We start from the raw sequence: 26,005 nt of genomic DNA, 5'->3' as shown, positions 1-26,005 counted from the left end.
AACACTGCCTGTCTGTCTGCCTGTACCACTCTGTGAAGTAGACAGACATATATGTCATTGATGAAGTTGCTCCTAGATGTGGATAGTTTTTTTAAAAGCATTGAGAGCTCTTTGAGTTAGAAAACTTTGTCCAATTGTAAATGTTTATTTTGTGCATGGTTTTCATTACATGTGCCTCCTTTCCCTTGTGTGTGCATGAGGGGGTGAGACAAGTTGTCAGATGATTCCTTGACATGGCAACTAACTGTGACAGAAGGAATTTAGTGTGTTAAGTAGTGTCTGTTAATTTTAAAGCCTGGATTTTTGGGAATGTTGCTCCTGGAGAAAAGGTCCGTTGATTCTGATTGAATACAGTAGGCACAGTGTTCAAAGTGCAGGGACTATGATGGTGAAAGGGAAGGGGCTTGTTCTTTTGCTATCGGTTCCCATTTTTAAAAAAGGCAGTTTTACCATTGTATAAGATATGACCAGCTGTAACATAAGCTAGATTGCCCACTGGAAAAAACACTAAAGTGAACATGGTTTGTGATGAATAATTTTTATGATCTTGTTTCACAAAGCTTCTAAGTAGCTTGTAAAATTGTCTTTGTGTGCAGGATGGCTGTTGCTCATGTTCTTGGGAAGCTCAGATTCCACTAATAATAAATGCACATGGGTAATAATAGCGTATAAAGATGCCAAGACACTGGTATCAAAAGAACCCAGCTGTATTTGACAGACTTATACTAAATGACACTTATGGGCTTATATAACCCCTTAAGATATTTTGTTCTGTTTTGATAAACTGACTTTGCTGACTAGTAGCCGATGTCACAATGTTAGATAAGGAAAACTGATTAAATTGGAGAATTTAAGGCAGAATTGAAATGATTCTTTTTGGAAAGCTTTAAGATACATTTGATGGGACTGGAATTTTTCTTGAAAGAGGAATGGATATGTGGTGACAAGGCTTCAGAGATATTGTATAATATTATTGTACGTTTACTTGGAGAATAAATCTCTCTAAAACTTGCCAAGAAACGCCTTATGATCCCATCTCATATACCTAAAAAGCCAGAAGGGTTACCAAGGATAAGCAGAACCAAAGACCCAATAGCATATGAGGAAATGCAGAAGATTCTTCTCTTGCAGAAAAATAAAGATAGCCATGAGGGAACTTTGGACTGTAACCTCTCAGAGTTAATACACGTGAAAGGAAAAACAGACTGGATGGAAAGTCAGACTAACTGGGCTGAAATGGACTAAATTGTTCTTGCCTTAGAATCCTTGGGTTTTAGTCATTTAGTCTTGGTTTGGTTTTCCAGTTTTTTGTTTTAATAACCTGCCTTTAAATTCTGATTCTTGATTGGATCAAAAAGTGAGAAACGATAGATTTTATGCTTTTACTTCCGAGATGGCAAAAATCTCATGATTAGCCTTTCACAAAATTTACACCCAAGATAATGAATGCTGAATTTACAACTGAAATTTTCCAAGCACATCTAACATTGTCAAATCCAAACCCTAACTATAGCCCTGACCTGATCTTAAATCAAAACTTATGCCTAAACATGAATCCTGCCAACAGCTCTTTGGTTTAACTCTTCTTTAAGGTATCTCTAACGGCTTGTGTACACTGGGATATCATGGAAAATTAATCCAGATTAACTAAAAGTGTGAATTTGAAGTGGATTAGTTATATGGCATTAAACGCTTTTGTAAACAACCTCATTCAGAATTAAAGTAGCCTTAATTTAGTTTAGTTAATTTGAATTAATTTTCCTGGATGTCCCCATGTAGACAAGCCCTAAGATTTCTAGTACACATGTGTGGGTGGTTTCTTTGCTGCTATTTTAAGATAGATTCACTGTATATAATTTTGCCCATCAATTATCTCTCTATAGATTCCCTGCCAGATTGTGCAGGCCATTTACACTGAGATTTTTCTTCAGACATTCTCTCATACATTAACTAACTACACAGTTAGTGTGCTAATGATTAGTGAACGTAAACAGCTTAAGAAGTTAGGTTCAGGTAAACATCTAGAAGCTTGGCCTCAAAGAGCCACTCTGCATTTCACATCTCTGATTTGGAGCTGTTCGAACTGCCAGGTCTGGCTTCCAGGGTGAGTTGAGTCAGGTACCTGGTTACAAAAGTCACGAACTCACAGTGGTGTGATGTATCTTTCATCATGCTCATTTCTATATTGTTTTATTTGTTTCACTGACTCTTTTTCTTCCTCTCTCTGATCCTGATCTCACAAGCCCTCCACACACATAACTACGATTAACTTAAAAAGTCTTTCCAGGGGTTGGATTTTTTGGAGCATACCAGCTACACTATAGTGTTCTCTTGGGGACATTTATATTTAAAAATATATATTTTAAAACAACATCAGGGATTTTGAAAAAAAATCTTCCAGATAAAGACATTCATAATGATCATAATATAGTCCATGCCTCCCTTAGCCTTGGAATAATCTGCCTTTTCTTGTACACCAATCAAGAGCCCCGTCCACATTCAAAACATTCCTCAAATTACTCTTCTTTTATGAAGCATTTAAAAAATGACCTCTGCAACATTGCAACTCCACCTTGATCTCATACCAACACACAATATACGTTGGGCAGATCCTCAGCTGGTGCCAATCATTTAAATCTGTCTTCTACGTATCAGAATTATTTTACATATATCCATACACGAGTGTAAGCTCCTTGGGGCACAGACCATATCCTTGTTTAGTTTGTAAAGCTGCGAGCATATTGTCAATGCTTAATAATAGTTTGGATAATATTTTGGTATCATTTCCCTCTCCCTTTCTCTCTCCCCAAAAATTACTATTAATGCTTATGCTAAGCCAAATTATTCTTTTTGTAGCTCAAATAATGCTCCTATTAAAATAGAGTTGGGTCCAGGCACCAAAGGGTAGAATAAATTATTTGATAACTATTGTTTGGTTCACTCTAGCCCTTTGTAATCAAGTATCAGTTAAGAGAAAACATGGCTTGCAAAGAGAGAGATTCTGAAAAATACTGTCATTTATCAAAGGGGAGTCAATGGTTCTTTAAGACTCTGTGGATTTTGATAGGCTCTCATTTTGCATTAGTGTTGTATGAGAAGCCTCTGAATTATGAGAGCACTGAAACTTTTGGATGCTCATTTGAACTGAGCTGAGCCACTGAACCTTTACAGGTTTACCTTATACTAAAAGAAATTCTGTTCCTTTTTATTCCAGCTCAGTTCCAACATAACAGTTGTGACAAAGCTCTGTCCTTGTCTCCGTGGGTCCCACATTTCCTGGCGGATTTCGCTAGCCTCAGAGGCTCACTGTGACTCTCCACATAGCCCTTCTCTAGAGGCAAGGCCTACTGAGCCATTTTCATCATACTCAGAGCCTACTGAGCCATTTTCATCATAAGCCAGCAAGGGAGGTGAGGAGAAGCAACCCTCCCTTGCACAGTCTCTGTTGTCTCCTAGTCTTAGTGATTAATCAGGGGGTAAAGGGGAGAGCCCAGGACCATCCTCTACTCCAGGCTCCAGCCCAGGGACCCTAATAGTATCAGCTATGGTAGCTGACTTTTTAGAAACAGTACGCATACAATTCTCCGGGCTACTTCCCCACAGCAGCCCCCACTTCCTCAAGATCCACTTCACCCTTACCTCAGGGCCTCCTTCCTTGTGCCTGATATGGTGTGTACTGCTCAGTCTCTCCAACAGCACAGCTTCCTCCTACAGCTCCTAACATGCACACCCACATGACTAACTGGGAGGCTTTTAACTAGTTTCAGCCAGCCCCTGATTGGCTTCAGGTGTCCCAATCAACTTAGCTGTCCTCCCTGCCTTCTGGAAAGATCTTAATTAGCCCCAGGTGTCTTAATTGACCTGGAGCAGCTGCCATTTGCTTATTTTGGTAACAGGGATTTGTTTAGCCTGTGGCTTATATAACTGTCTCCCATTACTTTACTATAGCCATCTGGCCTTGCCCCGTCACACCATATAGCATGCAAGAAAAGATAGATCGATCGATAGATAGATACTTAATTGTTTGCAAAGAAGGCTTGTGCATGGGAATATGTTTTTGCTTTTTGTTTTCTCATACCCATACAAGTCAGTCTGAACAGCAACCTGTGATATATTCTACGTATGTCTTTTAGCCTCAAAAGTATAGAGCCTCAGCATCTCCTTGCATAGTAACTTTCATTAAATCACGTCAAACCACTTTTCAGACATGAAATAAATCCCCAAGGGGGAGGAACTGAGACCTAGCTTCAGGTATACACACTAGAGCTACTCAGAAATTTTCTGACAAAACATGATGAAAAATGTTGATTTGTCAAAACTAAAACTGCTTGTGTGAAAGGGTCACTTTTGATGAATTTCCCAATTTGAAATATTGTTAAATTGGGACATTTAGACACTTTTGAAATGAAAAGTTTTATTTTTTGATTTGAAAAAACCTTTAGTTATGATATACTAAAGAAAAAGTTAAATTTAAAGGTCATAATGGAAACATGCTCAAAATTACTAAGTATTATGTCATGTCAGGATGTTGGTTAAGGGGAACCATGGAGTGTTGGGACCCTACCACCTATTGCCAAACAAGGCTTCACCTCCAAAGAGCAGCATATCCTTCCTTTTCACTGGCATAGCATCCTCTATTTGCCCTCTTCAAAAGAAAGTAAGATGTTAGTCACTTCCCAGTAGCATTCACTTGGGAATTAGCTATTTCCCAAAGGTTTAAAAGAACTGATGAAAATATTAATTATGTAATGCTTAAGTATGCATTATTTTACGGTCAAAAACAATTTATTTTGCCATTTCCCAGTCTAGTGGTCTTATGACTAATGCAGAGCTAATGAGGACCACAGAGTAGAGTCATGCATTCTGTATGCATGATGCATGGAACGAAAGCCCTCGGAACACACTTTCTTAAAAACTTACTAAATGAATAATGTTAAACACACTCATTAATTTTGCATTTGCTTCAGTGAAGTAGTAAAGTATTCAGACATACCATTCAGCTCCAGGAAGAATAATTTTAGGTGTGTATAACTTTAAACTTTTTGTGAAAATGTGGATAATAAAATGTTGCTACCATTGATATATTGGCTAGCAATAACCTGACATGAAACCTACACTAAAGATCTGCACCACTGATAGCACTCTATATTAACTAACTAACTAAATGATAATTAGTTATCTCAAAGTTTCTGGCACAATATTGTTTAACCTCTAGTTCTACACCATCTCTAGTAGGCAGCTGATTTTTGCTGGTCTCTTGTGTGGCCAAGTAAGACAGATTTTCCTCTATTGCTAACTTATTTGCCAATATAAAGGAACCTGTTATCAAAAAAATCCTTAAAATCTAGATTTGATGCTAGGGATCTTCATCTCTTTTAGATTCCTTGGGATCCCCCTTCAGCTTTCTTTCTCGTACTTTTGAGAACCTTATCTCGGCCACCATTTCCATGGCTGAAGAATACTCTGAGACACATTCAGAACCTGTCAAATACTTCTAAACTGGCCATAGACATTGCTTTCAAGGGTTTGAGGTGCTAATGGTGTATGTGGACATGAAACTTGAGCCCCACATGTCCTGAGATTTGCAATGTTTGAGAATGAAACCAAAGCTTCAGGTGTTGCTGAAGATTTATCTATTACACTGGTCTACAATTTTACAGAAGTCGTCTGTTTCAGAAATAAAATGTGCTATTTATTATGTATTTTGATGTGCTGAATTCAAATATGACAATTAAAACAACTGATTGGCTACTGTTTCTAAGATATTTAAGTTTTTACATTTTATGTCTATGTATATTGTGTAGATAGTAGAGTTTTAATCATAAATTGTAAACCTAGGTCTTTTCATGTGTTTATGGTTGCTTTACATGATAATATTTCACCTGTCCTGTTTATGTAACACTTTAAAAATCAGCAAAAGGGTTATATAAATAAAATTTATTATGAAACAAAAGGCAAAAAACTATTCTGTACATAGTTTAGTCCTATTCAGTGTCTACTCGGCGCTTCTTGGCTTGTCTCTTGTATTCATTAAATGGAGCATCTCTTGTCACTGTCCAGCAATAGTCTGCAAACATTGATGGGCTCCATTTGCCCTGATAGCGTTTCTCCATTGTTGCAATGTCCTGGTGAAATCGCTCGCCGTGCTCGTCGCTCACTGCTCTGCAGTTCGGTGGAAAAAAATCTAGATGAGAGTGCAAAAAATGGATCTTTAGTGACATGTTGCAACCAAGGCTTTTGTATGCCTTGAGGAGGTTTTCCACCAACAACCTGTAGTTGTCTGCCTTGTTGTTTCCGAGAAAATTTATTTCCACTAACTGGAAGGCTTTCCATGCCGTCTTTTCCTTGCCACGCAGTGCATGGTCAAATGCATCATCTCGAAGAAGTTCACGAATCTGAGGAGCAACAAAGACACCTTCCTTTATCTTAGCTTCACTTAACCTTGGAAATTTTCCACGGAGGTACTTGAAAGCTGCTTGTGTTTTGTCAATGGCCTTGACAAAGTTCTTCATCAGACCCAGCTTGATGTGTAAGGGTGTAACAAAATCTTCCTTGATTCAACAAGTGGTGGATGCTGAACACTTTTCCTCCCAGGCTCCAATGACTGTCGGAGTGGCCAATCTTTCTTGATGTAGTGGGAATCTCTTGCATGACTATCCCATTTGCAGAGAAAACAGCAGTACTTTGTGTATCCAGTCTGCAGACCAAGCAAGAGAGCAACAACCTTCAAATCGCCACAAAGCTGCCACTGATGTTGGTCATAGTTTATGCACCTCAAAAGTTGTTTCATGTTGTCATAGGTTTCCTTCATATGGACTGCATGACCAACTGGAATTGATGGCAAAACATTGCCATTATGCAGTAAAACAGCTTTAAGACTCGTCTTCGATGAATCAATGAACAGTCTCCACTCATCTGGATCGTGAACGACGTTGAGGGCTGCCATCACACCATCGGTGTTGTTGCAGGCTACAAGGTCATCTTCCATGAAGAAGAATGGGACAAGATCCTTTTGACGGTCATGGAACACGGAAACCCTAACATCACCTGCCAGGAGATTCCACTGCTGTAGTCTGGAGCCCAACAGCTCTGCCTTACTCTTGGGTAGTTCCAAATCCCTGACAAGGTCATTGAGTTCACCTTGTGTTATGAGGTGTGGTTCAGAGGAGGAGGATGGGAGAAAATGGGGGTCCTGTGACATTGATGGTTCAGGACCAGAAGTTTCATCCTCTTCCTCTTCCTCGTCTTACTCAAGTGAGAATGATTCTGGTGCATCAGGAACCGGCAGTCCTTCTCCGTGGGGTACTGGGCGTATAGCTGATGGAATGTTTGGATAATGCACAGTCCACTTTTTCTTCTTTGACACACCTTTCCCAACTGGAGGCACCATGCAGAAGTAACAATTGCTGGTATGATCTGTTGGCTCTCTCCAAATCATTGGTACTGCAAAAGGCATAGATTTCCTTTTCCTGTTCAACCACTGGTGAAGATTTGTTGCACAAGTGTTGCAGCAGATGTGTGGGGCCCACCTCTTGTCCTGATCTCCAATTTTGCAGCCAAAATAAAGGTGATAGGCTTTCTTAACCATAGTGGTTATACTGCGCTTTTGTGATGCAAAAGTCACTTCACCACAAACATAGCAGAAGTTATCTGCACTGTTCACACAAGTACGAGGCATCTCTGCTCACTTTGGCTAAACAGAAATGTGTCCCTTTGCAAAATCAAACACTGACAAATAAGAGAGCACGACACTGTATGATTTCTAGAGCTGATATAGGGCAATTTGTTCAGCAGAATGATGTAAGCTTCGTTATGATTGCATCATCCATGACTTCTAGGAATAACATGATGCAATTCATATCACGTATGATGCAATACCAGCTTCAGATTGCATCATTCATTGTTTTGCCTAAAAAGCAAGTACTGTCCAAACCCAGTCATAGATTTATTCATAGATCCAGTCAAAGATGTATTTTAGTCATTTCTGGTTTAAATTGAGATCCCTTCCCTTTATAACTCACTTATCCTCCGTCATTCCCAAGTCAAGGGTCGTATATACTGACCCAATAGCATATCTTGAAAACTAGAGCCAATCAACAATTGTAAGCATCATTTTCGTTCTCAGTGACCCAGAATTAGGAAAGTTTGACTACATTTATTTCAGAAGCATTTTGGCTGTAGAGCAGTGTTATAGGTGCAGTACTATGTGAGTTATAGGTATATGCTGCTTCAAAGAAGTGCTGCTCTGGGTTTTAGGAAACCATACCAAAAAGGAAGTGATGCCTAAATCCTGGTGCTATTATATGCTACACAGGCACAACTTTGGCTTCACTTACATACCTTTGTAACTCTCTTAAATCTCTTTGATATCTTCACATCTAAAACACTATATAAGTACAAAGCCATATATGCTAATTGTCACTACAAGACCCTTCTGTGTGTCACTGGCTAACAAAATGCCTTTTAGTTCTTGAAAGCATTCTTTATCACTCTACAAAATGCTGTATTTTCTATTTTAAGGTCTAAGTTAAAAAGGTTTTGTTTCTTGTTTCTTTTCTTTTGCACTTGGTGAGTTTATCATGATTGATTGGGAAGAAGGAGGTTTCATTCTTTCAACATTTATAGCAAGGTTTTAAATAAAACACCTAATATTGGTGAGTAGGAGAGAAGATATTACATGGAGTTTAAAAGTTTTGCATTAGCTCTTATTTTATTAAAGACTCATGCAGGCTAGAAGTTCTAAAGCACTAATAGGAAGGAAGGGAGGGAGGGATAAAACTTTTCTCCAAAAGGAAGATTGATTTTTTTTATATATAGCACTGATGGGAGTTGATTTTTTTCTCTCTCTTTCTTCAGGATAATTTGAGTTAATCATTGTTTATTATTACAATTTTCAGCCATAAAAAAAATCATCAAAAAAGCTTAGAATTTTCTTGAAGTTTGCTCATAGTCTAGAGTAGGACAGGAGATTCAAAACTGACAAGACATGCTAAATTAAACAAATACATAAAGAGCAAGGAGAGGATGAAAAAGAAGAAATTAACATATTGCTCACTTTTGCCTTTACTCTTTTTTGATTCTTTTGCTGCTTTTTACAAAATGTTCATTGTATGACCAGGAAAATGAATGGTATAATATTCCCTGAATATTTGACATACAGCAAAATAATTATTTATTTGCATTGCTAAGTACTAGGGTAAAATCTGGACTCCATTAAATTATGCCAGTGGCATAATTCCCATCGACTTCAATGGGGGCAGAATTGTACCCCAGAAATTTAGTTTGTTAGAATATTGAGAATTTGATTTAAATTGACTATTCATATCTGACACTATGGTCTTGAGCTGATCCATGTGAAACGCTTGACTTCAATGGAGTTATTGAAAAGGTAGTGGAGCAGAATCAGGCAAGATCAGTGGTGACATAAATAACGGTGTATGCGACGGATACTGGGAGCAAGATACTTCGCTCAGTTACACTGATATAAATCAAAAGTAACTTCACTGACCCAAGTCAGGTCTTTTTCAGGAATAACTGCCATTTGTTGCAACTTTGTATGTTGCAATTCAGAAAAGTTGCTCCAAAGAAGTATTTTTTTGAGTCTCAGAAATAGTCATCTCCGTCAAGAAAAAGAGAAGAATTCAGATATAGGGTGGCTCTTAACAGAGGCCAGGGAATTACACCAAACCTCCCTCCAGTCTGGTGGTAGAATTGTAATAAAAGGTTTTGGGGAGCAGTCAATAGTTCCCTTGAGTACATCGCTGTCAATGCCTTGAATTATATCTTTTATATGACATGACCACACTGTCTTATTGCACTTAATATCCTGATTCTGGGCTGCGACTGAGCTCTACACACCTGAAGCTGGAACAGGGATGGGCAAAAAGATTTTGAGGCCCTGTTGTAAGCTAGATAAGGGTTGTTCTAACTTATGCCCTGATTGCAACTGTCCCCCAGAGTCAGACAATAAGCTGAGGAGCCAGAGTGAAGCTCAGTCCATATTCCAACCTTATTCTAGTCACATTCCAAAATGTTTCTGTTGCTATGGCCCTATCCAGACTGGGAACCGCCCTTTGTGGTGGATCTGTTCTCCAATAAGAAGATCCAGCACCTTTAGAGGCTGAGCACCATCTCTGTCACTTACTATGTGATACTCCTAAGGGCATTCTGCACCAAAAAATTAAAAATTCTGCACACAATATTTTAAAATTCTGCAAATTTTATTTGTCAAATAAATGTGGAGGCTACAGCATGGCACTGGGGAGCACAGGCCACTGGCTGCACAGAGGTGGGAGATCACTTTGCAGCTCCCCCCCGGGACACAGACTTAGCGGTGAGGCTGCACCCAACCATGACACAGCGAAAGGACCAGGCCTGCCCCAGAAACACCCCAGGGCCCTGCCCCTCTGTACCATGTGCACCAGGTGTGGGCAGGCAGGCCCAGCAAGGCAGGATCCAAGTGTGGAGGGACTTAGTGTGGAGGGATCCAGGTGTGGGTTGAGAGGGTTCTGTATGAGGCAATTTGGGTGCAAGTGGCTCAGTGGGGTATCTGGGTGTGGATGGGATCTGGATGCACAGGGCCTTGTTTGGGGTTTTTTGGGTGCAATGGTAAAGGGACTCTGCAGGGGGGTCCAGGTGAAGGGGGTTGGGGCTCAGTGCAGGGGGCTGGGTATGGGGGGATAGAGCTCAGCAGGGGAGTCTGGGTGTGGGGGCTCAGTGGAGGGTCCAGATGCTGGGGGAGTGGGGCAGGGATCCAGGTGCAGCTGGTTGGGGCTTGGTGGGGTGGGGCTCCAGATGAGGGTGATTCGTCAGGGTGGTCCAGGTGTAGGGGAGTGGGGCTCATGGGAATGGAGTTCTGAGTGTAGGGGGTGAGGCTCGGTGGAAGGGTCTGGGTATGAGGGGGTCCGGATGCATGGGGGTTGGGTGGATGGGGGAGCAGCTCCCTGTACAGGGATCCCTCCCCCTGTAGCTGAGGAGTGATGGGTGCAGGATGGAAGGGGGTGGGAGTTTGCAGAGCTTCCTGAAGCTGGAGGGAAATCTGGGGGTGCGTCTGATCCAGCCCCAGATGTCGTGCAGGGGAGGAGGAAGTCCCGTCCTCCCCAGCTCAACTTAGACTAGCAGCTGAGCCTGGTGTGGGGTAGGAGCCACCAGCTGGGTCTTCCCCAGTCCTGCCCCCTGCTCCACAGTGATTTACCTCTCTGCCAGCTGCCCTGGGCACCCAAAACATAGTGCTGGGGAGAGTCGCATGAACACTCTTGTGGCTTCCCTTTGCTTCCCCATCAGAAAGTCATTTTTCGGTGGGGAAGCAAAGAAATCTGTGGGAGACATAAATTCTGCGCATGCGCAGTGGTGCTGAATTCCCCCAGGAGTAATGTGTATATTCAGCACCTAGAGCAATGGGACCCCTTTCTTGGTCGGGGTCTTGATGCTAACCTAATGCAAATAATAGAATATTTACATATTCACCTAGGGTTCATTATAACACAGTTTTATACATATTTTAATTACAAAATATATACAAAAATACATTCATTCAATATTTTTAGAGTTAAATCTCAGAAAATACTGGCGGTAAGTGATATTTTTAATGATAGTTTTTGATTGAACACTTTTTGAGAATAAAGAACTTTAAAATGGCTCCTTTGTGTGAGGAAGAGAGAGACTTTTCTTTTTGTTCCTCTGTCAGGTCAATGAAATCACATTACACCACAAAATTCAAAACATAGGTGGATGTTACTGATTACTGTTGGCAGTCTCACTGCTATATTTTATTTGATACACAGTGTTCAGATGCCATGGTGGCAAGTCTTTCATATGTGATAATAGACTAGACAGATCATTACAAAAAGAAAAAAGAACATCTTAAAAAATTATTCCAAAACCAACCAACCAAAACCTCTATTTTTAGAAACCAGTTATTCTTGCTAAATGAAAAAGCGCACTTGTTTATCATATTAAATACAATAACCCCAAAATATGTAAATGGCAGGAAATAAAAGTTAAGTATAGCATAAAGCTTACAATACCCATATCAAAACAAAACAAATGTTTCTTGCCAAGTGCAAAGAAATGCACATTTATGACAGAACAACAACCTTACATCTCACACAAATGAATACTGTTTTATTATTTGTAATCTCAAAATATAAACACAACATAAAACTCTCTGGTAAAAGAAATTGATCAGCCTCTAATGCAAATCCTCTTACATACCCATTTTTACCATACATCAACAAGCTTACAAACTTTTCCTGTTAACTAAAAACAAAACATTGTTCTCAAGAAAAAGGTTCTAACCCCCCCCCCCACAAAAAACAAAAAACCCTGAATTGTCATTTGATAAGTACATTAATTGATTAAGATAGTAAATGAAATCAATTGAACAGTATCCCTTAAAAGTCAATATTTAGACATTCAAATTGAGATAGCAAAAATAATATATTTAAAAACAGTCCATGAGTCAGAGTTAGGGTAGTTCTGTGATGAAATATACTTTTGTTGTTGTTTGTTTTTGGTATTCAGAAATAACAATGTTCTGTTTGTGATGTGGCAATGTACTATTTAGGACATCCATATCTATTAATTTCCTTGCTTTTAAAAAAAAAAGGATGACTAACTACAGTAATGATGTGCTTGGAAGTATATTGTCACATAGCAACCTTAATTGATTTTCGAAGCAAAGTATTTTATTTTGGGCTTTAGTATCAAACATCTTTTATAATCATGTTCACTTTTTTTCATGCAAATGGGCTCACAATTTTGGGCAATGTTGTGGTGCAGTTGTAATCTAATAAAGCTATGCAAAGTTAAGAATCTTTGTGACTCCATCTGCATTTGCAGAGATGGTCAAGGACCGGAGTCAAGGTCTGAGGGAAGCTTATGTAGTAGAGGTGAAGAACATGCCTAACTTAAGGGACAGATGGGGAAGTTCAGGAGCACCTTTTGCAGTAGCAGGACATCTGAGATGCTGTTGCTAGAGTTTGGTTCCAGTGGCAAAAATCTATTAAAAATATTTTATAACTTTACTCCAGTGTAATAAAAGAAAACAAGTGTTTCTTATTTTCTAGTTGGGTGCATGCATATTCCTGCCAGCAGGGCCGGCTCCAGGCACCAGGCAACCAAGCTGGTGCTTGGGGCGGCACCTGGAGGGGGGCGGCGCGGCGCTCGGGCCGCCGGGGAGAGCGGGGCCACAGCCGGGCTCGCCGCCGCCCCCCGGCGCTCTGGCCGCCCTCCCCCCCCGCTGCCGGGGGGAGAGCGGCGAGCCCCTCCTGGGGCTCGCCGCCCTGCGCTCTGGCAGGCGGGGGGAGAGCCGAGCCCCAGCCGGGGCTCGCCGCCCTCTCGCCGCCCTGCCCCCGGCGCTCTGGCCGCGGGGGGGGGAGAGCCGAGCCCCCGCCGGGGCTCGCCGCCCTCCTCCCAGGGCTCCGGCCGCCCTCCCCTCCGGCCCCCTGCCGCCGGGGGGGGGAGAGCAGAGCCCCCGCCGGGGCTCGCCGCCCTCCCCCCCGGCGCCCTGCCCCCGGCCGCCGGGGGGAGAGCGGAGCCCCCGCCGGGGCTCGCCACCCTCGCCCCGGGGCTCCGGCCGCCCTCCCCCCGGCGGGAGAGCCGAGCCCCCGCCGGGGCTCGCCGCCCTCCTCCCAGGGCTCCGGCCGCCCTCCCCCCCCGGCGCCCTGCCGCCGGCCCCCGGCCGCCGGGGGGAGAGCGGAGCCCCCGCCGGGGCTCGCCGCCCCCCCCGGGCTCCGCCCATCCCCCCGGGCTCCGCCCCCCCCCGCAGGGGGGGGGGCGGCCGGAGGCTTTTTTGCCTAGGGCGGCAAAAAAGCCAGAGCCGGCCCTGCCTGCCAGCCCCCACCTCCGATTTACAGTAGAAGTAGTTACATTCTTTTCTCTTTAGCCCAGGCTGTTTGATTTTTATATTTACTTCTTCTTTTAATGTGAATTTGAAATTAGTGACTACAGAACTTTTGGTTATAAAATCTAGAGCTAGGACAGAATGTTACATTCAAGTCAACTTGAATAAGGAGACTACTTTACATTTTATTTGTTTTTACAATCTATATTTTGAACGGATATACATTTCTTTAGTTTACCGTGTGCTAGTCTACATGAAAATACAAATATAAGATTGTTCAATCACAACTTGGACCCCACTTTAACATGTGCTTAGCTTTAACCATTAATTGACTTCTTGGGTCATATCCACAACAGGGTCTAAAGCTTAGCGTTGCCACACCTAACTTCAGATGCGCTGCTGCCTAGTGGAATTCTCATGCGCGAGTTAGGCACCTGATGGATTGTATGAAGAGATGATGGAGATTCCACAACCTCCCTGCGCTCTGGCCGCCGGGGGGAGAGCCGAGCCCCAGCCGGGGCTCGCCGCCCTGCCCCCGGCGCTCTGGCCGCGGGGGGGGGAGAGCCGGTTCCAGTGCTTCACTACCCTGGCAGTTAGGAAGCTTTTCCAAATGTCCAACCTAAACAACCCTTGGTGCAATTTAAGCCCATTGCTTCTTGTCCTATCCTCAGAGGTTAAGGATAACAATTTTTCTTCCTCCTCCTTGTAACAACCTTTTATGTACTTGAAAACTGTTTTCATGTCCCCTCTCAGTCTTCTCTTCTCCAGATTAAACAAACCCAGTTTTTTTCAATTTTCCCTCATAGGTCATGTTTTCTAGACATTTAATCATTTTTGTTGCTCTTCTCCTGACTTTCTCCAATTTGTCCACATCTTTCCTCAAATGTGGCACCCAGAATTTGACACAATATTCCAGTTGAGGCCTTATCAGCATGGAGTACAGTGGAAGAATTACTTCTCATGTCTTGCTTACAACACTCCTGCTAATACATCCCAGAATGTGTTTTGTTTTTGTTTTTTGCAAAAGTGTTACACTGTTGATTCATATTTAGCTTGTGACCGATGTCTGCATCATAATCCTGAAATTTCTTTTTCATTCTGCTCCTCACATCGTAAGTACATCTGCAAATTTCCAGAGTTGTGGCCAGCCTCCTTCCATCAGTCCTGCTTCTCTTCCAATAAAGATGCCTCCATGTTCTTACTAGTTCTAGAAGTGACAATACAGGATGAGAATCTGGGTTTCCTGCAGCCTAGTGCAGCTTGATTGCTAGGCTGATAGATTGGTTAGGAAAGCAGACCAAACCATGTTAGTGCTGTGATCTTCAAAAGATATAAAGATCTGTTTGATTTTAGACTCACATAAACTGGACACTCTGGATCTAATTCTCTATTTCTGCTCTGGTTGACTTTGCACTGGTGTAAGTGAGAGATTCAGAAAATTTGAGTTCTATTCCTGACTCTGCCACTGACTTGTGTGACGTTGGTCAAGTCACTTCACCTCTGTTAACTCTCCTTCCCTCCTATCCTGCATCTATCCTGTCAGTTTATATTGTAATCTCGTCTCTATGTCTGTAAAGATAGTTTGTGACTGTGACTTAGTATGAATCTATACTGAAGTTAGCCCCAATCTTGGTTGGAGCCCTTAGGTGCTATTGTGTTACAAATAATTAATAATCAGAGTAAGGACCTAGAAGGTGAGGAAGTGCATAAATAGGAGATTCTTTATGATTTTGATTTTGACACAAAGAACTTCCACTGTAGGAGAAAAAGAATATTTACCTTTTTAAAGTAAAATTGTGCTCCTTTTACCATTTTTGTAAATGATGCTATCTAACAGAATTATGATGAGAAAAAAAATCAGAGTTGCAGCCACTATCCATAGCCGAGTGTAGTAGCGATCTCAGTGAGGAAGTCTGAGTTAGCCGTGCTAAGAGACATGACTATTTAGGTTGGCAGTCACATTTATTTCACGAAAACCTTTTATTGGAAGCAGAGAAAAGTATTCGAATCATAATATTAGGAGAGATTAAATAGAACTGTACAGAAGGCATCAAAAACCTAATAGCTCTTATAAGAAAATACCCTTGACCCTCTTTTAAAAGAGATTTAATATTATGAATCATTAGTAATATTTCCTGACTAGTCTTTTGAAAGATACCCCTTGCTGTTTAAATGAAAGGATGTTGTTTTCAGCTAACTGAAGAATGGGGCATTTAAGATCAAAAAACCTCCAAACACACTTACATCATCACTGGATGAATATGATATTGTTAAAGAAAAGCAAACCCCTGGGGATCACAAATTAACACTTTATTGAATGATCCATTTTCTAGGTCGCTGTGTGAAAAGAAAAAAATAACTCAATCCAGACAAAATAACAAAGATTTCTAATAATCCCATCCGTGGTCTCAGACCTGCAAAACACATTCTTATTTTTTAAAAGTGTAATGTGTGAACTTTGCATAGTTTTATGGTTTAGTTGTTTTTGATTTTGAAGTGCAGTAGCACTTTGAAAATAACCCAGTAGCATTTCAGGGCAGCAACTACAGACATGAGCTAGCTGCATGCATGCGGCAAGGGAATGCAACTTATTTTCAGCTCCAAGAACACTGATCTAGTGCCCTCCCATTATAAAGGAATAGTCCCAGATCTTAGACTGGTACCCATACAAGTCAGTATTCTAATCCCCCACCCCTTTCCACCAGACTTTTATTTGCCCTTTTGGAACTGCTCTATCAACAGCTTCAAAAAAGCAGTTGAAGACACTTGTGGTTGAGACTCTCAGTGGAATGACACGAGTAAGGGAGGAATAACTGTTAGTACTAAAGACATGGAACTAGAATGGTACACTTCAAAACAGGCTTTGGTTTTGCAGAGTCCCCTGCAAATAGAAATGGCAAATTCCAGGGTGCAGTTAAATGGACACAACTCAAGATGAAGACAATGAGATCTGTCCAGACATTTGTTGGGTGAATTTAGCCCATAGTGGTCAAGTAGACCCCAAACAATTAGGGGAATTTTAGTGCTGGTGGAAGATACCACACTGAGGGTAGTAAAGACTGAAGGTTTCTCTTTATCCATAACACAGATTGAGAAGAGCACATACACGTAGTCCTGTTGTTATGCTGTTCGGCTTTTCTGCTGAGACTGCTTATAAAAGTGGTGATCATTGTTAAAATCTGGACACCTGTCCACCAGGAGCTCACTGAAACCACTAATTTCAAAAGGGCAGCTGAATGGCTGTCAGATTAGATGGGGTAAAGAACTTTCAGTCTTGAACTGGATGGGATTTGATCCAGTGTCAGATGTGAAAGGTTCTTTGTGTCATAAGGGAAATCTTACATTAGTAACTCTCTTGATCCTACCCTCACCAAAAAGCCCAGTCAAGTCAAATTTTGTACAAGGTGCAGGGGTCTTTACAATTACTTATGGGTATAGTTCTTTGTTGGTTCTTCATTTTTTATTAGAAGAAAAATTGCATTACATGGGATATGTTAATTTCTTATTAGGATTTGCTTCCCAAAACCCTGTTGGGAGGAATAATTTGTTAACCGTAAATACAAATGGGATGTAGGTTTAGACAATCCCAAGATCTCACACCTGAAGGAACATATTTATATCCAGTGATTAATTTTATACTTCAGAAAATTCTTTCATAAGAGTATTAGAGTGAGCAAATGTGATTTTTATAGCAATTTTTATCATCTGATAGAATATTAAACTTAGTATTCCTTTTGTTCCCCCTTTTCCTCTAATAATGAGAATGTGATATTCCTTATTAGTCTTATTGTGTTTTTTTTTTAATCCAGAAGTATTGCAATGGTAGTGCAACACAGTACTAAATAGAGTACTGACTGAGTCTCAATCCTTTATTCCCTTATTTAAAAAACAAAAGAAAACACCTCTACTGTATTACCACAATTCTTCAAAAGAAGCTGTAGAGTTTTGGATCATTTCTACATAAAATTGTATTAAAGACATGAGGCAGATTGTTCAACTAGTGATGAAGCACTCCTAATTAGTGACTACTTCTAGCTGCCTGTCTTCCGACTCGTTACAAGTGTGTGATGGAATAAACGCATAAACAAAAAATATTCAGGGTTTATGAGGAGCTCAGAGAATCTCTGGAGGATGAGGGAAGAAGAAACAAATGACTTAATCCCAGATCACATCTCGACATGTATTATTCACACTTCTAGATGCAGTGCACACTGTAGTTTGGTTCCATATTACCACCACTGCAGCCTTCAGAGTACAAGAACATATAAAATACCCATGTCAGCTTACACCTCTGAGCAGTCAAGCACAGAAGTTTTCCATAGTCTTACTGTAACAATGTGTCATTTCCAGTGCTGCGAGCATGAGGTACTAAATATGAATGCCCTTGTAAGGTGTCTATTCAAAAATAATGTTCAAAAGATGCTCAACCAAAGACCAACACTTTGCTGTGTAAATCCTTATTTGTGCAGAGAAAGAGTCCTGTAATTTTTTCTCCTCCCAATTGATGCTGGTGGTGTGTGTGTGAGAGAGAGAAGTTGAGGGGAAAGGGACAAAAAAGAAAAAAAAGTCTTAATTATCTACATTATGTCAAGTATCAGGAGGTAGCCGCGTTAGTCTGTATCCACAAAAACAAGGAGTCCGGTGGCACTTTAAAGACTAACAGATTTATTTGGGCATAAGCTATCTGAAGAAGTGAGGTTTTTCACCCCCGAAAGCTTATGCGCAAATAAATCCGTTAGTCTTTAAAGTGCCACCGGACTCCTTGTTATTTATCTACATTACTTATTTATAACACTGGAATGCCTTGTGTTTCAATATTCTGTTCTTTTTAAAATGCAAAGTGGGTGGTTTATTTTCAGGAATTAGGATTCAAATATTATAAGTGCAGTCTCTGATTTCACACTTTAACAGAACCCCTCTGTATACCCCCCACCCATTCCTCCTACTCTTTAGATGTCGGCCACAAGATTCACATACATGCTCAACTGTATAATATTCTTTGATCTTGAAGTATCTGATTCCTTGGCAAGTCCCAGAAGGAGTATGTGCCTTTTGAGCTGCATCTAAGGTTGTCCATGCAAGGATTAGCAATGAACATGCCAGATTTGAAAAACTGCCTTGTCTCATTTCCTTCAATGAGTATGTTCTCAAGAAGTACATGCATTTCCACTGGTAGAGAACAATCTGCCCCAGTACTATTCTGTGTATCATTTTGTTCCCAGGGGGATGTCTCAAGTGTTCTTCATTTTTTCTATGTGGCCTTGTTACTACTTTGTGGAGGAGCCTTTGCCTGAGTAGAGGTTCCTCTAGCTTTCCGGGTGCTGAACAGCCCTTCTGAATGTGCATTTCTTTCAATGCTTCTTTGATTTGGAGGAATTTGCATTCCTTTTAATAGTTTGTATCCTTCTGAGAACTTGGTTGTACATAAATATCTTTAGAGATCATAATTCACGGATTCTTCTTCTAATAGAATCAAGTTTTTTTGTGTGGAAATCTGTATAAGTTAGTAACCTGTTGAACTTGGATAAGTGCAGACAAATGGGATGGAAAGTTGTTTAAAACAGACCCATCCCAGTGCTGTATTTTATTGATCTACTCTCCATTTAAGCTACTCGTCCATTAATCCCTTTGTATCTGCTCAGCACTACTCTTCATACACTTCCTTGTCAAATGAAGTTGAGACATAAGGAGGATGAATTGCACTTTGTGAGAATGTTTCACCTCCATTTTGTACAAGATGATTTTGTGAAGTCATTCACTGAACCTCCCAGGTCAGTCCTTAATTCCCTCCTTACTGGGCTGGCTTCCTACCAAAATACCAAGAACAGAGATGGCCCCAAACCAAAATCCCAGGCCAAAATATTCATCTTAAATATTGTGAAAGTTGAGATCCAGACTTCACAGTTTGGACCAGTGTGTCAACAAGACTCTGTGCTGTAAGGTTCCTTCACCCCAGTGTATCCACCTTTCAAAATTAATTGTGCCTATAGAGAGCGACAGGCACAATATGGTAGTTGTGTAAAAGCTATGGAGATTTTCTGGAAAGTGGGTCCTCACCATGGCACACAAACTAACTGGATATTAATCTCTCCTGGAATATCAAATGAAGAAACTCGCAGGTGTACAGAAGGTGTCTGGATACAATTGATTGAATGAAGTCGATTAGCATACAGACTAATGAAATTCTGAACAATACAGGTTTTCACACTGTTCCAGATCTTCAGTCTCCTGTATCTCACTATTACGTTCTGGGGCACAATCCAGACTGGTGAGGAGTTGTGTACCTCTGACTTGGTAACCCCAAATGCCTCACAATGCCTTGCTACTGTAGATCTCTGCGTGGGGTGCCACAGTCAGCAACAAGCATGCACTCTATGTCTAGGTATTGGGCAGCCCTGGTGAAATGCTTTGGACCCTGGAACCTGCCTGGAATACCACAGACTTCCACCAGCCTTGGTTAGCAACTGGTAAGGTGACTTCAAATTCTTCCCAGCCCCAAATTTCCCCCAAAATGTGTGTTTTGAAATATCCAGCCGGGCCCTGTCCTGGAACAATCAGAGGAATATCAAGGTCCATTGCTCCTTTAAAGACTTAATATTCAGCAGTTTATTTTAACTGGAGTTACCAAATGGTTCAGTTTAAACACAGTACTAGATTGGTGTAAATTAAAAATAAAACAAGTTTATTTAATTACGAAGAGTTTTTAAGTGAGTACAAGCATAAGGATTAAAGTGAAATGGTTACAAGAGAAATAAAGATAAAACACTTTCTAGTAACTAAAATTTAACAACCTAGATTTGGTTCAAGGTAAAATTCTCACCATGTTTCAATTTCCATCAAGATGGCTGACGAACCTCCTGGGTCAGGATCTAGCCCCCAAAGTCAAAGGGCTGGTACCTTAGTAGTTTTAGGTAAAAAAAAAAAATAGATAAAAGTGGGGGCCAAGAAACCCCAATTACCATCTGATGAACCTTTGAAATGGATTATTCTGAAGGATACCTCTAGATAAAAGTCTATTTCTAGCAGTGAGGTAGGCAACCTGAAGTCTGTCGTGAAGAAAATTTCCTGCAGTTTCTGTCCCTGCTGTAGTTGTCTGCTAAAATGGAATTTTTTCATTTCCCACCCTCTCTGGTGCAATTGACTGAGCATTAGACATGTGATTGTCAATCCCCCCCATGATAGTGTGAGGCTTGCCTGTACCCCTTGTTAGCTTGATGGGTCTGTTTAGGTGATATGTAAATCTTTCAAAATACTATGGAAGTAACTACCATGTGGGGAAACCACATTTTTTTTCTAGGGTGGGAAATTTCTGCTTGGCTGGCAAACACATTAAGAATTATAATTTCAGTTTATGTGTATAACTTTGCATCAGTTGCTTGCATCTACATTACACAAAATTGTTAATAAATGGGTGAGTCATGAGCTTTTCATTGACACCTTGCATGACTCTTATCAGATACATTTCATGACATTAAAGAATCGGGGACACTTGAACTGGTTAAACCAGCTATAATTCATTACCAGATATCTGGGTGCCCTTTGCCCTGGGGCTGTTTTTGATGTCACATTCACCCCTCATCCCCCTTTTTACACATGTTCTGTAATCTCTTGACTTTTTCTCCTTTAGATAAAACATAATGTATAGATATTAGTAATGACAACTTACTTTCACATCTGTCATTATTAGTTACTGTTATAACCCTGCTAAACACTCACCAGGCTGCTGTACCAGACCTAAACCTTGGTTCCCATGTGCCTTTGGCTTATTCTAGGCAGAATTAGGCACTATCTCTGGCTCCAGACTTCGAGGCCCACACTCTAGGTGCTGACCCTATATCTGATACCCCTCTTGGTAGAGGAGACCCAATGGTCCAATTGCCTAGGCCCTGAAACTAGCGCAGCTCTCCCAAGCCTCCCCAGTAGCTGCTGCATGCTCTGAATACCACCCAAAATGTGGCAACCTTGGTGTTTTACTGTTTCCCTCTTTGGGGACTGTCTGACCGTGTAAGCAAATAACACTCAGACTCTGCAAAAGAATTTCTAAAATATGTTCACTTTACTAATAGAGAAAGCACAACAGACTTGCAGATCCAGGCAAAAATTAAAAACCGGTTCACACAAACCTTCTCTCTAATATCCTTACCACTCCAAGAACGCTTCTGGGCTTTGGCCAGTCTTTTCAAGATTCCTCCTGCCCAGTCTTATCTTGTTCTGCTTAGTGAGAGAGCTACTTTGAGCAGACCTTGTTCTTTTATAACTTTCCAGGCTTCTCTGTCATTTGACTGTCTTGGTCAGCCTCAAAGCCCTCAGCCAGTGATCTGTTGCTTGGTTACCACCCACCTGAAGTCCAAACCTGGTGAGGGGAAAAAATGGTTGCTCAGCCTCCTGCTGTAGCCAATTCATTGTATGGCCAAGGAAGACCTATCAAATATTAATATGTCTTGATATTCCTATTACAGCTTTTTAGATCGGGTCAGTGCAGTACCTGACAGTCCCTGTTAGTAAATGGCAGATTTAATATACAGTGAGACATAATGATACAGAGAGTATATAAAATCAAACAGAAACCCGTAAGTTTTACGTATGATGTTTGTTGACCTTAAGAAGAGCTCTGTGGAGCTTGAAAGCTTGTCTCTTTCACTAACCGAATTTGGTCCAATGAAAGAAATTACGTCATCCACCTTTTCTCTCTAAGTTTCACACAGGCAGATTTCTCAGACCAATACCACATGATTTACAGATAACCCTTCTGTAGGTATGAATGAAGTTTGAGTTAAGGTTTCCAAATTTAGGTTCAAAATGAGAAAATTCCATCAAACAAAAATATTTATCTGCTGTCAACATGCTTTTCTGGCCCACCAAGCTAGTATCTCAGCCTCACAAAAACATTCATGATTTTTTATCATCACAAAATCCCCGTGACCTAGGAAATGGTTTACATCCCATTTTATTTGTGGGCAACTGAGGCACTGGGAGATTGAGCAATTTGCTTAAAGTTACATGTGAAATCTGGGGCAGAGCCAGGAATTCAACTCAGAATTTATGAGTCACAGGCCATTTCCTAAATCACATGCTCATTCTTTCATGTGGGTAGGTTTGTTTTTGTTTTTTAATAAAAGGTCTGCTAAAAATATCCTAAACTTATCAATTCCTAACATTTGTGTGTGGAAGGGGTTGATGAACTCTGATGATCTCGCCTTCAAAGATATGTTGTATAAATTCTAAAATGGAAAACTAGTTAAATTTTGTCTTATGGTAACTGTCGTAGATGCATTACCCAGCACACCACCTTGTGGCTGGAAGTGATATTGCAGCCACTCTGCCTCAGTTTCTCCAGTGTCTTCTCTGGCTCACTCTGGCCATAGGAGTGACTAGGTCCTCCAGTCAAGCCACATAAGAGTCCAAACCATTCTGGGTACTCAAAGTCTTTCACTTAAAGTCCAACCGAAAATAGCAAAACAACCAAATCTCCAGCCCAGCTGGGCTCTGCTGTTAGTCTCCTTTGCAGGAATGAACTGTCCCAACACTGACTCCAGTTCCTGAGCTTCAGCCTCACCATCCAGGAACCAGCATACTCTCCCCCTACACAGGGTTTTCAGGCAGGCTGTAGCCCCTGATCAGTCACAGACATGTTTCATCATCACAGATATTACACAAATCTTAATAAAATGAGAGAGTAAAAATTACACCCACAACTGCATCACATGCAGTGAGAGGTGGTATTTCAAATGGGCACATCCCAGGCTATTTAACCAACCAATACTTTGAACTCCACTTGGAAATCAGTTGGCAAACCATACAGAACACAGATGTGAAGAATGCTCTCTCTGCATGAAACATTGGTGCTAATGTTCCAGATGGCTTTAGAGCACACTGAAGTAATACAACCCTCAAGGTGTCAGCGACATGGGGTGAGTAAAGAAAGCAAATATCTTGCTAAGTGCATGTGGTGGTAGACAGCTTTGGTTGCTATCAGAGTGTTCTGAAGCAGGAAAAGATCCAATAAGACTGTTCACGTTACAAACCTTGAACGCAAATGGCAGGTAAACCCCATGAAATCAGGGACTGTGATATTATTTCTTTCCTGTCTTTCGATTCCTCCCTGCCCCCAACCTGTAAGTGTTATCTCCCTCTTATCTATAATGTAATCATGATTACATGTAATTATTTTCCATTGTATGAATTTAAGGATCTTAATGTTATAATCATCAGCAGCTCAGGAGTGTCTTTCCTGAGGGATTATTAAACCAAGGTTTGAATTTATTTTTAACCCACTATCAATGCAACACTTGCTACTCACTTTTAGCAGAGCCGTTGATACATACTGTTTTTCAATTACTGAAGATTTAGGTGCACTGGCAAAGAAGAAAAATGAAACAGGAAATGGGGAAAACATGCTTTTAAAAGACTGCATTTGTAATGTAGTATATATGCTAAGGAAATATCCAATTTACTGAAGGATGCGAGCATACACAGGCAGAAAGAGACCTTTGACTAGTACTTAGTTATGAAACATCTGATATACTATACAGAGAGTTTCTTTACACGTCGCACTTTTTGTCTCTTTATGAAACAATCACAGGCATTTTGCTTAAGGACCTAACAGTGCCTTCCAATTGTGAAGTCTCTGCCAAAGAGTCTGTTTTCTTTTCAGAACCCATCAGAGATATCCTAAGTAAACTAACCTGCAGTTTACTTATTGAATATGCATTCTTTGTGGCAAAAACCACACTGAACAATTCATTTGTTGAGTAATGAGTTGAGCCGGAATGCATTTAGACATTTAAAAAGTGTGCGTATAAGGTTAAGGATAGAAAAAAACTTAATGAAATTCTCTAAGTTGTGTTTCACTGGCAATAGTATATAGTTTAAAGGCATAAATTCCACATAGACATAATTGAGCCCTTGGATTCTGTTGTAGAATTGGGGCCTCAATCTCTCCACAAGTGTAGCTTGTAGAAGTCGTCCAAGGAAGTTTTGCTCATTCACAAATGGTCAGCGTTATGGGGGTTCCTTTGGGAGCAGCCTCACATGTCTGATCATGGTTTTACATGTAAAATGGCTTAATGATCTTAAAAGGCCAGCAAAACTCACTCCTTTTAAAGAGCATTAACTGTAGGGAATAAGTCACCCACAAATATATCTGAAATGAAAACTATTCTGAAGGTTTTTTTTAAAATCAGTTTTTAAATGTTTTGCTTCTTTGAACAATGAGAAAAGACAATTCACCATTTATTTATTTTTTCAAAAATATTAAATGCACTTTTTGAAAGGCTAACACACCAAATCTGAATTGCAGCTTTGCTGTTCGAGTTATGCTGGCCCAGTTAACTCTTATTCAGTTTCCATACATGTAGTTCTTTGTCTCTCTCAAATATGTAGAAATCAAATGTCACCACCACACTTAGGAAGGGAACATCATTGCCTGGCCTACAGTTTCTATGTTAGGAAGAAGTATAAATTGAAAGGGTGTGTATCTGTGTTCTGACAAGGAAGAGACAGAGAAAAAAGAAACTACATGAGGGAGTGTGATGTAAAGATTTTAGCTGCATGAATCTGGGATGACCTCCATTATCTACAATTGGTGAAGCCATTCATGAGTTATGCAGAGCATCACAAACAAGGGTAAATAAGGTAATTATACCATACTAGGTACACACTCATATACTCTATATGCGCTGCGATTCTAGCAGAAATATTGTTTTAGAGAGGGGTTTGACAACTGTAAAAAAAAAAATAGTGATGGACTAATATTTGGTATCCCTCAGCCTCTAACATCAGGCTCATTTTATACTGTAAGTCCAAGCATACAGGACTCACAGGGAGAGGAAATTATAACTAATACAATTCTGAAAACATCTAAAATGGGCCAAAAGTAGCTTTTCTGAACATAAAAATGCTATTATTTTAACTTTACCAAAAGGACAAAAGAATAAAATAGAAAATAAAGATTCTCTTGGTAGTTATTAACCATTCTATAAGAGATTCCTATAAGAATAAAGTCTAATATTTGGGGATCTCCTAGGGCTAGAAGAAACTGCTGGTCCATCTGAGAGTGAAGAAGACTCCATGCTTGGGGGGAAAGAAGGAAACATTTTTGTCACACTGATGTTTAAAAAAAACCTAGCTTTTTGGAGAACTGTATAGCAGGCCCTTTCTACC

General features: G+C 40.6%; 1 protein-coding gene across 1 annotated transcript in view; it reads left to right on the top strand.

Annotated features, from left to right (window-relative positions):
• Positions 1-26,005, top strand: part of GRID1 (glutamate ionotropic receptor delta type subunit 1) — an 827,754-nt gene that overhangs the window by 556,760 nt on the left and 244,989 nt on the right. The gene's annotated exons all lie outside the window — the stretch shown is intronic.

This window comes from Emys orbicularis, chromosome 7, assembly GCF_028017835.1.
Source record: "Emys orbicularis isolate rEmyOrb1 chromosome 7, rEmyOrb1.hap1, whole genome shotgun sequence".
Taxonomy (NCBI): Eukaryota; Metazoa; Chordata; order Testudines; family Emydidae; genus Emys; species Emys orbicularis.
Note: the sequence above shows the minus strand (reverse complement) of the source record. Positions and strands in the feature narration are given on the sequence as shown.